Source organism: Salmo salar, chromosome ssa12 (assembly GCF_905237065.1).
Source record: "Salmo salar chromosome ssa12, Ssal_v3.1, whole genome shotgun sequence".
Classification (NCBI taxonomy): Eukaryota; Metazoa; Chordata; class Actinopteri; order Salmoniformes; family Salmonidae; genus Salmo; species Salmo salar.
Genome location: NC_059453.1, coordinates 5,167,911 through 5,180,667, shown reverse-complemented (window position 1 = coordinate 5,180,667; position 12,757 = coordinate 5,167,911).

Here is a 12,757-nt window from a genome sequence, read left to right as displayed (position 1 = left end):
AACAGATGGCTTCATCAACAGGTGGCTCCATCAAAAGATCAACAGGTGGCTCCATCAAAAGATTAACAGGTGGCTTCATCAACAGGTGGCTCCATCAAAAGATCAACAGGTGGCTTCATCAACAGGTGGCTCCATCAAAAGATCAACAGGTGGCTCCATCAAAAGATTAACAGGTGGCTTCATCAACAGGTGGCTTCATCAACAGGTGGCTCCATCAACAGGTGGCTTCATCAAAAGATCAACAGGAGGCTTCATCAACAGGTGGCTTCATCAACAGGTGGCTCCATCAAAAGATCAACAGGTGGCTTCATCAACAGGTGGCTTCATCAACAGGTGGCTTCATCAACAGGTGGCTCCATCAACAGGTGGCTTCATCAAAAGATCAACAGGAGGCTTCATCAACAGGTGGCTTCATCAACAGGTGGCTCCATCAAAAGATCAACAGGAGGCTCCATCAAAAGATCAACAGGTGGCTCCATCAACAGGTGGCTTGATCAACAGGTGGCCTCATCAACAGGTGGCTCCATCAAAAGATCAACAGGTGGCTCCATCAACAGGTGGCTTCATCAAAAGATCAACAGGTGGCTTCATCAGATCAAGAGGTGGCTTCATCAAAAGATCAACAGGTGGCTTCATCAAAAGATCAACAGGTGGCTCCATCAACAGGTGGCTCCATCAAAAGATCAACAGGTGGCTTCATCAACAGGTGGCTACATCAAAGATCAACAGGTGGCTTCATCAAAAGATCAACAGGTGGCTCCATCAACAGGTTGCTCCATCAACAGGTGGCTTCATCAACAGGTGGCTCCATCAAAAGATCAACAGGTGGCTCCATCAACAGGTGGCTCTATCAAAAGATCAACAGGTGGCTCCATCAACAGGTGGCTACATCAAAAGATCAACAGGTGGCTTCATCAACAGGTGGCTACATCAAAGATCAACAGGTGGCTTCATCAAAAGATCAACAGGTGGCTCCATCAACAGGTTGCTCCATCAACAGGTGGCTTCATCAACAGGTCGCTCCATCAAAAGATCAACAGGTGGCTCCATCAACAGGTGGCTCCATCAAAAGATCAACAGGTGGCTCCATCAAAAGATCAACAGGTGGCTCCATCAACAGGTGGCTCCATCAAAGACCAACAGGTGGCTCCATCAAAAGATCAACAGGTGGCTCCATCAAAGATCAACAGGAGGCTCCATCAACAGGTGGCTCCATCAAAGATCAACAGGTGGCTCCATCAAAAGATCAACAGGTGGCTCCATCAAAAGATCAACAGGTGGCTCCATCAACAGGTGGCTCCATCAAAAGATCAACAGGTGGCTTCATCAAACATCAACAGGTGGCTCCATCAAACATCAACAGGTGGCTTCATCAACAGGTGGCTCCATCAAAAGATCAACAGGTGGCTTCATCAAACATCAACAGGTGGCTCCATCAAACATCAACAGGTGGCTCCATCAACAGGTGGCTCCATCAACAGGTGGCTCCATCAAAAGATCAACAGGTGGTTTCATCTCCATCAAAAGATCAACAGGTGGCTCCATCAACAGATCAACAGGTGGCTTCATCAACAGGTGGCTCCATCAAAAGATCAACAGGTGGCTCCATCAACAGGTGGCTTCATCAACAGGTCGCTCCATCAAAAGATCAACAGGTGGCTCCATCAACAGGTGGCTCCATCAAAAGATCAACAGGTGGCTCCATCAAAAGATCAACAGGTGGCTCCATCAAAGATCAACAGGAGGCTCCATCAACAGGTGGCTCCATCAAAGATCAACAGGTGGCTCCATCAAAAGATCAACAGGTGGCTCCATCAAAAGATCAACAGGTGGCTCCATCAACAGGTGGCTCCATCAAAAGATCAACAGGTGGCTTCATCAAACATCAACAGGTGGCTCCATCAAACATCAACAGGTGGCTTCATCAACAGGTGGCTCCATCAAAAGATCAACAGGTGGCTTCATCAAACATCAACAGGTGGCTCCATCAAACATCAACAGGTGGCTCCATCAACAGGTGGCTCCATCAAAAGATCAACAGGTGGTTTCATAAACAGGTGGCTCCATCAAAAGATCAACAGGTGGCTCCATCAACAGATCAACAGGTGGCTTCATCAACAGGTGGCTCCATCAAAAGATCAACAGGTGGCTCCATCAACAGGTGGCTCCATCAAAAGATCAACAGGTGGCTTCATCAACAGGTGGCTCCATCAAAAGATCAACAGGTGGCTTCATCAACAGGTGGCTCCATCAAAAGATCAACAGGTGGCTCCATCAAGAGATCAACAGGTGGCTTCATCAACAGGTGGCTTCATCAAAAGATCAACAGGAGGCTTCATCAACAGGTGGCTTCATCAACAGGTGGCTCCATCAACAGGTGGCTCCATCAAAAGATCAACAGGAGGCTCCATCAAAAGATCAACAGGTGGCTCCATCAACAGGTGGCTCCATCAACAGGTGGCTTCATCAACAGGTGGCTTCATCAACAGGTGGCTCCATCAAAGATCAACAGGTGGCTCCATCAAAAGATCAACAGGTGGCTCCATCAACAGGTGGCTTCATAAACAGGTGGCTCCATCAACAGGTGGCTCCATCAAAGATCAACAGGTGGCTTCATCAACAGGAGGCTCCATCAAAAGATCAACAGGTGGCTCCATCAACAGGTGGCTTCATCAACAGGTGGCTCCATCAACAGGTGGCTCCATCAAAGATCAACAGGTGGCTTCATCAACAGGTGGCTCCATCAAAAGATCAACAGGAGGCTCCATCAAAAGATCAACAGGTGGCTTCATCAACAGGTGGCTCCATCAACAGGTGGCTCCATCAAAGATCAACAGGTGGCTCCATCAAAAGATCAACAGGTGGCTCCATCAACAGGGCTTCATCAACAGGTGGCTCCATCAACAGGTGGCTCCATCAAAGATCAACAGGTGGCTTCATCAACAGGATGCTCCATCAAAAGATCAACAGGTGGCTCCATCAACAGGTGGCTTCATCAACAGGTGGCTCCATCAACAGGTGGCTCCATCAAAGATCAACAGGTGGCTTCATCAACAGGTGGCTCCATCAAAAGATCAACAGGAGGCTCCATCAAAAGATCAACAGGTGGCTTCATCAACAGGTGGCTCCATCAACAGGTGGCTCCATCAAAGATCAACAGGTGGCTTCATCAACAGGTGGCTCCATCAAAGATCAACAGGTGGCTTCATCAAAAGATCAACAGGAGGCTCCATCAAAAGATCAACAGGAGGCTCCATCAACAGGTGGCTACATCAAAGATCAACAGGTGGCCTCATCAACAGGTGGCTTCATCAAAAGATCAACAAGTGTCTTCATCAACAGATCAACAGGTGGCTCCATCAACAGATCAACAGGTGGCTTCATCAACAGGTGGCTCAATCAAAAGATCAACAGGAGGCTCCATCAAAAGATCAACAGGAGGCTCCATCAACAGATCAACAGGTGGCTCCATCAACAGGTGGCTCCATCAAAAGATCAACAGGAGGCTTCATCAACATGTGGCTTCATCAACAGGTGGCTCCATCAAAAGATCAACAGGTGGCTTCATCAACAGGTGGCTCCATCAACAGGTGGCTCCATCAAAAGATCAACAGGAGGCTTCATCAACATGTGGCTCCATCAACAGGTGGCTCCATCAAAAGATCAACAGGTGGCTCCATCAACAGGTGGCACCATCAAAAGATCAACAGTGGCTTCATCAAAAGATCAACAGGTGGCTCCATCAACAGGTGGCTCCATCAACAGGTGGCTCCATCAAAAGATCAACAGGTGGCTTCATCAACAGGTGGCTTCATCAACAGATCAACAGGTGGCTCCATCAAATCAAATCAAATCAAATTTATTTTTATATAGCCCTTCGTACATCAGCTGATATTCTCAAAGTGCTGTACAGAAACCCAGCCTAAAACCCCAAACAGCAAGCAAAGCATGTGAAAGAAGCACGGTGGCTAGGAAAAACTCCCTAGGAAAAACTCCCTAGAAAGGCCAAAAACCTAGGAAGAAACCTAGAGAGGAACCAGGCTATGAGGGGTGGCCAGTCCTCTTCTGGCTGTGCAGGGTGGATATTATAACAGAACATAGTCAAGATGTTAAAATGTTAAAATGTTCATAAATGACCAGCATGGTCAAATAATAATAATCATAGTAGTTGTCGAGGGTGCAACAAGCACGTCCGGTGAACAGGTCAGGGTTCCATAGCCGCAGGCAGAACAGTTGAAACTGGAGCAGCAGCACGGCCAGGTGGACTGGGGACAGCAAGGAGTCATCATACCAGGTAGTCCTGAGGCATGGTCCTAGGGCTCAGGTCCTCCGAGAGAAAGACAGAAAGAGAGAAAGAGAGAATTAGAGAGAGCATATTTAAATACACACAGGACACCGGATAAGACAAGAGAAATACTCCAGATGTAACAGACTGACCCTAGCCCCCCGACACATAAACTACTGCAGCATAAATACTGGAGGCTGAGACAGGAGGGATCAGAAGACACTGTGGCCCCATCCGACGATACCCCCGGACAGGGCCAAACAGGCAGGATATAACCCCACCCACTTTGCCAAAGCACAGCCCCCACACCACTAGAGGGATGTCTCCAACCACCAACTTACCGTCCTAAGACAAGGCCGAGTATAGCCCACAACGATCTCCGCCATGGCACAACCCAAGGGGGGGCGCCAACCCAGACAGGAAGACCACGTCAGTGACTCAACCCACTCAAGTGATGCACCCCTCCCATGGACGGCATGGAAGAACACTAGTAAACCAGTGACTCAGCCCCTGTAAAAGGGTTAGAGGCAGAGAATCCCAGTGGAAAGAGGGGAACCGGCAAGGCAGAGACAGCAAGGGCGGTTCGTTGCTCCAGCCTTTCCGTTCACCTTCACACTCCTGGGCCAGACTATACTTAATCATAGGACCTACTGAAGAGATAAGTCTTCAGTAAAGACTTAAAGGTTGAGACTGAGTCTGCGTCTCTCACATTGGTAGGCAGACCATTCCATAAAAATGGAGCTCTATAGGAGAAAGCCCTACCTCCAGCCGTTTGCTTAGAAATTCTAGGGACAATTAGGAGGCCTGCGTCTTGTGACCGTAGCGTACGTGTAGGTATGTAGGGCAGGACCAAATCGGAAAGATAGGTAGGAGCAAGCCCATGTAATGCTTTGTAGGTTAGCAGTAAAACCTTGAAATCAGCCCTTGCCTTAACAGGAAGCCAGTGTAGGGAGGCTAGCACTGGAGTAATATGATCAAATTTTTTGGTTCTAGTCAGGATTCTAGCAGCCGTATTTAGCACTAACTGACGTTTATTTAGTGCTTTATGCGGGTAGCCGGAAAGTAGAGCATTGCAGTAGTCCAGCCTAGAAGTAACAAAAGCATGGATAAATTTTTCTGCGTCATTTTTGGACAGAAAATTTCTGATTTTTGCAATGTTACGTAGATGGAAAAAAGCTGTCCTTAAAACAGTCTTGATATGTTCTTCAAAAGAGAGATCAGGGTCCAGAGTAACGCCGAGGTCCTTCACAGTTTTATTTGAGACGACTGTACAACCATCCAGATTAATTGTCAGATTCAACAGAAGATCTCTTTGTTTCTTGGGACCTAGAACAAGCATCTCTGTTTTGTCCGAGTTTAAAAGTAGAAAGTTTGCAGCCATCCACTTCTTTATGTCTGAAACACAGGCTTCTAGCGAGGGCAATTTTGGGGCTTCACCATGTTTCATTGAAATGTACAGCTGTGTGTCGTCCGCATAGCAGTGAAATTTAACATTATGTTTTCGAATGACGTCCCCAAGAGGTAAAATATATAGTGAAAACAATAGTGGTCCTAAAATGGAACCTTGAGGAACACCGAAATTTACAATTGATTTGTCAGAAGACAAACCATTCACAGAGACAAACTGATATCTTTCCGACAGATAAGATCTAAACCAGGCCAGAACTTGTCCATGTAGACCAATTTGGGTTTCCAATCTCTCCAAAGAATGTAGTGATCGATGGTATCAAAAGCGGCACTAAGATCTAGGAGCACGAGGACAGATGCAGAGCCTCGGTCTGACGTCATTAAAAGGTAATTTACCACCTTCACAAGTGCAGTCTCAGTGCTATGATGGGGTCTAAAACCAGACTGAAGCGTTTCGTATACATTGTTTGTCTTCAGGAAGGCAGTGAGTTGCTGTGCAACAGCTTTTTCAAAACATTTTGAGAGGAATGGAAGATTCGATATAGGCCGATAGTTTTTTATAATTTCTGGATCAAGATTCGGCTTTTTCAAGAGAGGCTTTATTACTGCCACTTTTAGTGAGCTTGGTACACATCCGGTGGATAGAGAGCCGTTTATTATGTTCAACATAGGAGGGCCAAGCACAGGAAGCAGCTCTTTCAGTAGTTTAGTTGGAATAGGGTCCAGTATGCAGCTTGAGGGTTTGGAGGCCATGATTATTTTCATCATTGCGTCAAGAGATATAGTACTAAAACACTTTAGTATCTCCCTTGATCCTAGGTCCTGGCAGAGTTGTGTAGACTCAGGACAATGGAGCTTTGGAGGAATACCCAGATTTAAAGAGGAGTCTGTAATTTGCTTTCTAATGATCATGATCTTTTCCTCAAAGAAGTTCATACATTTATTACTGCTGAAGTGAAAGCCATCCTCCATTTGCGAAGGCTGCTTTTTAGTTAGCTTTGCGACAGTATCAAAAATAAATTTCGGATTGTTCTTATTTTCCTCAATTAAGTTGGAAAAATAGGATGATCGAGCAGCAGTAAGGGCTCTTCGATACTGCACGGTACTGTCTTTCCAAGCTAGTCGGAAGACTTCCAGTTTGGTGTGGCGCCATTTCCGTTCCAATTTTCTGGAAGCTTGCTTCAGAGCTCGTGTATTTTCTGTATACCAGGGAGCTAGTTTCTTATGACAGATGTTTTTAGTTTTTAGGGGTGCAACTGCATCTAGGGTATTGTGCAAGGTTAAATTGAGTTCCTCGGTTAGGTGGTTAACTGATTTTTGTCCTCTGACGTCCTTGGGTAGGCAGAGGCAGTCAACAGGTGGCTCCATCAACAGGTGGCTCCATCAACAGGTGGCTTCATCAACAGGTCAACAGGTGGCTCCATCAACAGGTGGCTCCATCAACAGGTGGCTTCATCAACAGATCAACAGGTGGCTCCATCAACAGGTGGCTCCATCAACAGGTCAACAGATGGCTCCATCAACAGATCGACAGATGGCTCCATCAACAGATCAACAGATGGCTTGCATCCCAAATGGCCCCCTATTCTCTTTTCATAGTCCACTGCTTTAGACCAGGTCCCATAGGGCAATAAATATAGTTTAGGGGCAGATTTATGTAATCTTGTCATCAGGTGATTTCATTAGCTATTTACTTTATTTAGGCCGATTAGTGGGGAAAAAAATTTGATTCTTAACAATGGGCTAAAATATAGGGTAGTTGCTGTGCTTGACAGTAAGAACACTACTGTTATTCCCCACAGAACACTACTGTTATTCCCCACAGAACACTACTGTTATTCCCCACAGAACACTACTGTTTTTCCCCACAGAACACTACTGTTATTCCCCACAGAACACTACTGTTATTCCCCACAGAACACTACTGTTATTCCCCACAGAACACTACTGTTATTCCCCACACGTATTTTACTATTCCACTTATTCACTGTTTTGCCAGTGTAATCACATATTAGAAATCTGATATGCCTACTAGTGTGTTTGACAATGAATTATATGAGGCTTCGTATTATTGCAGCCATTCATGGACTGTTTTGAATAAGTCATACAAAATAAGCATTGGATATGAAATACTCCAAGACACAAATATAATTTATTGACATATTATTGTGCATATGCTAGGAAGAGATGGTAGGGGGACTCACAACTCATAAACACATCATATTTTCTCTATGTGGAGTAAAATGATGTCATGGATTTTCAACTAGTAGGTAGAAACCACCTGAATATTGATATTCAACTAGTAGACATAAACCACCTGAATATTGATCTACAACTAGTAGACATAAACCACCTGAATATTGATATTCAACTAGTAGACATAAACCACCTGAATATTGATATTCAACTACTAGACATAAACCACCTGAATATTGATATTCAACTAGTAGACATAAACCACCTGAATATTGATCTACAACTAGTAGACATAAACGACCTGAATATTGATATTCAACTAGTAGACATAAACCACCTGAATATTGATATTCAACTAGTAGACATAAACCACCTGAATATTGATATTCAACTAGTAGACATAAACCACCTGAATATTGATCTACAACTAGTAGACATAAACCACCTGAATATTGATCTACAACTAGTAAACATAAACCACCTGAATATTGATCTACAACTAGTAGACATAAACCACCTGAATATTGATATTCAACTAGTAGACATAAACCACCTGAATATTGATCTACAACTAGTAGACATAAACCACCTGAATATTGATCTACAACTAGTAAACATAAACCACCTGAATATTGATATTCAACTAGTAGACATAAACCACCTGAATATTGATCTACAACTAGTAGACATAAACCACCTGAATATTGATATTCAACTAGTAGACATAAACCACCTGAATATTGATCTACAACTAGTAGACATAAACCACCTGAATATTGATATTCAACTAGTAGACATAAACCACCTGAATATTGATCTACAACTAGTAGACATAAACCTCCTGAATATTGATATTCAACTAGTAGACATAAACCACCTGAATATTGATCTACAACTAGTAGACATAAACCACCTGAATATTGATCTACAACTAGTAGACATAAACCACCTGAATATTGATATTCAACTAGTAGACATAAACCACCTGAATATTGATCTACAACTAGTAGACATAAACCACCTGAATATTGATATTCAACTAGTAGACATAAACCACCTGAATATTGATCTACAACTAGTAGACATAAACCACCTGAATATTGATATTCAACTAGTAGACATAAACCACCTGAATATTGATATTCAACTAGTAGACATAAACCACCTGAATATTGATCTACAACTAGTATGCATAAACCACCTGAATATTGATCTACAACTAGTAGACATAAACCACCTGAATATTGATATTCAACTAGTAGACATAAACCACCTGAATATTGATCTACAACTAGTAGACATAAACCACCTGAATATTGATCTACAACTAGTAGACATAAACCACCTGAATATTGATCTACAACTAGTAGGCATAAACCATTCAACTAGTAGAAATAAACCACCTGAATATTGATATTCATTTAGATTTTTCTTGAAAGTTGGGTGATTTTGAGAAATTAATCGTTATAACAAGAACATTTTCAAACACCCAGTACTTGGGACACATAGATCAAGGGATGTCCAACCCACGTGGAGAGTTTCTTCCAGACCTATTTTAAAGAGATAGTTCACCAAAATTACAAAATGTTTTGCGTCCTTACCTTGAAAGCAGTCTATGGACAAGCAGACTGCGATCTATGATTTGATCCCCTCTGCCATCAACCATTAATATAACATCATTCCTGTGCAGAGCCTTGGTGTAGTGGTAAAACACCCTGGCACTTGTGACATACAACTTTCCACCTGAGAACAGGGATCAATCCCTGCATCCAACATTCCCACCATTTCTAGCATTTGCCGGTCTCCCTATCTCATTTCATTACCAATTTCTTCTCCCCCCCAAAAAAATATTAGCATACTTTCCATTTCATTCCCCACAAATCTCAAAGCAAAAATGTAATCAAATTTTTGGTGTTCATTTCATGTTTAAAGCATCCTGAATACACCACCCTGGTCATAGACATGTCAAAATACATAGAATTGCAGGAAATTAGCTTTAAAACAGTAAAATATTTCTGGGGGAGGACCCCCAGTCCCCGATCTAGGTATTGTGCCAGGGGGCAATGAAAATCACATAGTAAATCTCACTCCAAGCTTTCTTAAATAATTGGCAGCCCTGAGAAAATGACATGATTGCTAACTTGTTTAGCTACTTGATTAAATTAATCTGTTTTCAACAAATCAACTGTTTTAGACTAATTGTATTTTAACCAAGCAAGAGGAATAAACGAACAAAATCCTTTTTAAACAAACACTTCAGGACTGTGCATTTAAATGGTCTGTCGAAATCAGTGTTTTAAGAACAAGGTTTGTATTGTAGGGCTAGAGGTACCGCCTGTGTATCTGAAGATTGTGGGGTCGCCCCCTGGAGGACACATTTTGACAATTCTTAATTTACAGTTTTGACATCCCCCTTCCCCTTCCCCTTCCCCGACACACACACACTTATTTCCATTTATTAAGTGGCTCTTAAAAAGAGTCTTTAGGTTCGTGGAGTGGCAGGCAAATGTCAGTGAGTGTGGTACGTGTACTACTGTGCGTGTACTACTGTGCGTGTGTTGCTAAAACGGAGGAGAGACCAGCTCTCAGATTCTCAAGGAAGAGATCTTTGCCCTCATCTGTGAGATGCAGCAGCCATCACTACGGTACTGCCTAGGGACACAGTGCTTTATGGCAGAGTGGGGGATTGTGGGAAAAGCGCTTGTCATGGAGAAATTCCAACGACTTATGCCAATTCAAACGCACACAGTAAACACACTACTTCACACACTATCAATACTTAAAATGTATGTTCTGTTTCCAAATCTGTGAGTTCTCCCACCTGTTTTCCTATTTATACTACCATTCATAAATGAGGACGTGTGTGATCTTTTACTGGAGCTGTGTACTGCATTACTTAGGACATTTGCAGCTGAAGTTTTGTATTCAAGGGTTTAGAGCACCTATCCACTTTCAGATTTGTAAATATGTCTATCATTTTCTCTCATGAGTGTTGTACTTGTCTAATGACTTTGTACTTTGTAGATGTTTCTCAGCAGTTTGTAATTTGTTACAGTGTTTGTATCAGGAGTTATCAAAATTGCTCTTGACAATCTACAAGGTCATGCAGGTGAACAGAGTGCCCGACGGTGGTGGTGTGGTTACGGAATGGGCAGGCACACGCTACACAATTGCATTTTATCGATTGCATTTTGAATGCACAGATATACCATGACGAGATCCATTGTCACACCATTCATCCGCCGCCATCACCTCATGTTTCAGCATGATAATGCACGGCCCCATGTTGCAAGGATCTGTACACATTTCCTGGAAACTGTCCCAGTTCTTCCATGGCCTGCATACTCACCAGACATGTCACCCATTGAGCATGTTTGTGATGCTCTGGATCGATGTGTACGACAGCGTGTTCCAGTTCCCGCCAATATCCAGAAACTTCACAAAGCCATTGAAGAGGAGTGGGACAACATTCCACAGGCCACCATCAACAGCCTGATCAACTCTATGTGAAGGAGATGTGTTGCGCTGCATGAGGCAAATGGTGGTCACACCAGATACTGACTGGTTTTCTGATCCACGCCCCTACTTAAAAAAAAAAAAAAAAATGTATTCCCAGTCATGTGAAGTCCATAGATTAGGGCCTAATGAATTTATTTCTTTCAATTGACTGATTTCCTGTAACTCAGTAAAATCTTAGAAATTGTTACATAATGCGTTTATATTTTTGTTCAGAGTAAGTATAAAAGCAAAACTTGCTTTCATTGAATTTTTTAAAAAGCATGAAAAGGTAACGTAATGGGATAATATCTTACTGTGGGGTGTGAACAATCCAATACTTTACCTTGTCTGTGGTACAAATCACACTATTGTGGAAGCACCTCCTCGAAGAGTATGAATTAGGCTGTTTGAGAAGGTTTGAATCCTAAGCAACCTGACTACACATTGTTTTAAAGTACAATAGACCAACATAGCTACTGTAGTATGTCAAAGCTGTTGTGCTGGAAAACCCTTGGTAGAGCATGGGTGGAAGAGGCATTGTGATGCTCATGTTAATTTCCTATCTTTTTTTTGGCTTCAGACCAATGTCCATTCTCACTTAAAACTTTTTTTTCTCCTTCTTTTTATAACACACACACACACACACACACACACACACACACACACACACACACACACACACACACACACACACACACACACACACACACAATCTATATATATTGATTGATTAATACATATTTGTAGTTTATTCAGTTAAGCCTCATTGTAGTGTCAAGACTTGGTCATCCACGTACGTTTCGTTTCCAATCCCAATACCGCCCTCGTGTGGATGTAAATACACAGCGCTGCCCTTACAACAACAACAAATATTAGTTTTGAAACTGCAGTAAAAGTGCAGTAACATCAGTCAACTGTGGTATTTTGTATGCAGTAAAATTACTGTATTTAAAGAAAAATTGTACGCAGTATTTGCAACATACTGCAGTTAGACTTCACTTTAACTACAGTTATACTGCACTGACTGCAATCTTTTTTTCGTTAGGGTGGTAGCTCGCCTGGTCCCATTCCAAAATACTGATCCACTCTCCACACTTTCCAGTTTTCTTGTACTTTCTGCGTTTATAAACACAGTGCAGAGAATCTCTGGTCACGAAGTTCATCTCCTTCACACAGTGAAAAGTTCACCTTCATATTACGAACAAACAGTCGGGGATAGCAGTGACCAAACAAGTAATCCGCTCAAATTAAAAACATTTCTCATTCTGGCCCGGAACCAGTGCCATATGTCACGCACGTGTCGTCCGGTTCCTGGAAACGAGCATTAACCCTCTCTCGTCCAAAGCTTCCTTTTCCCGTTTAGAAACAAAT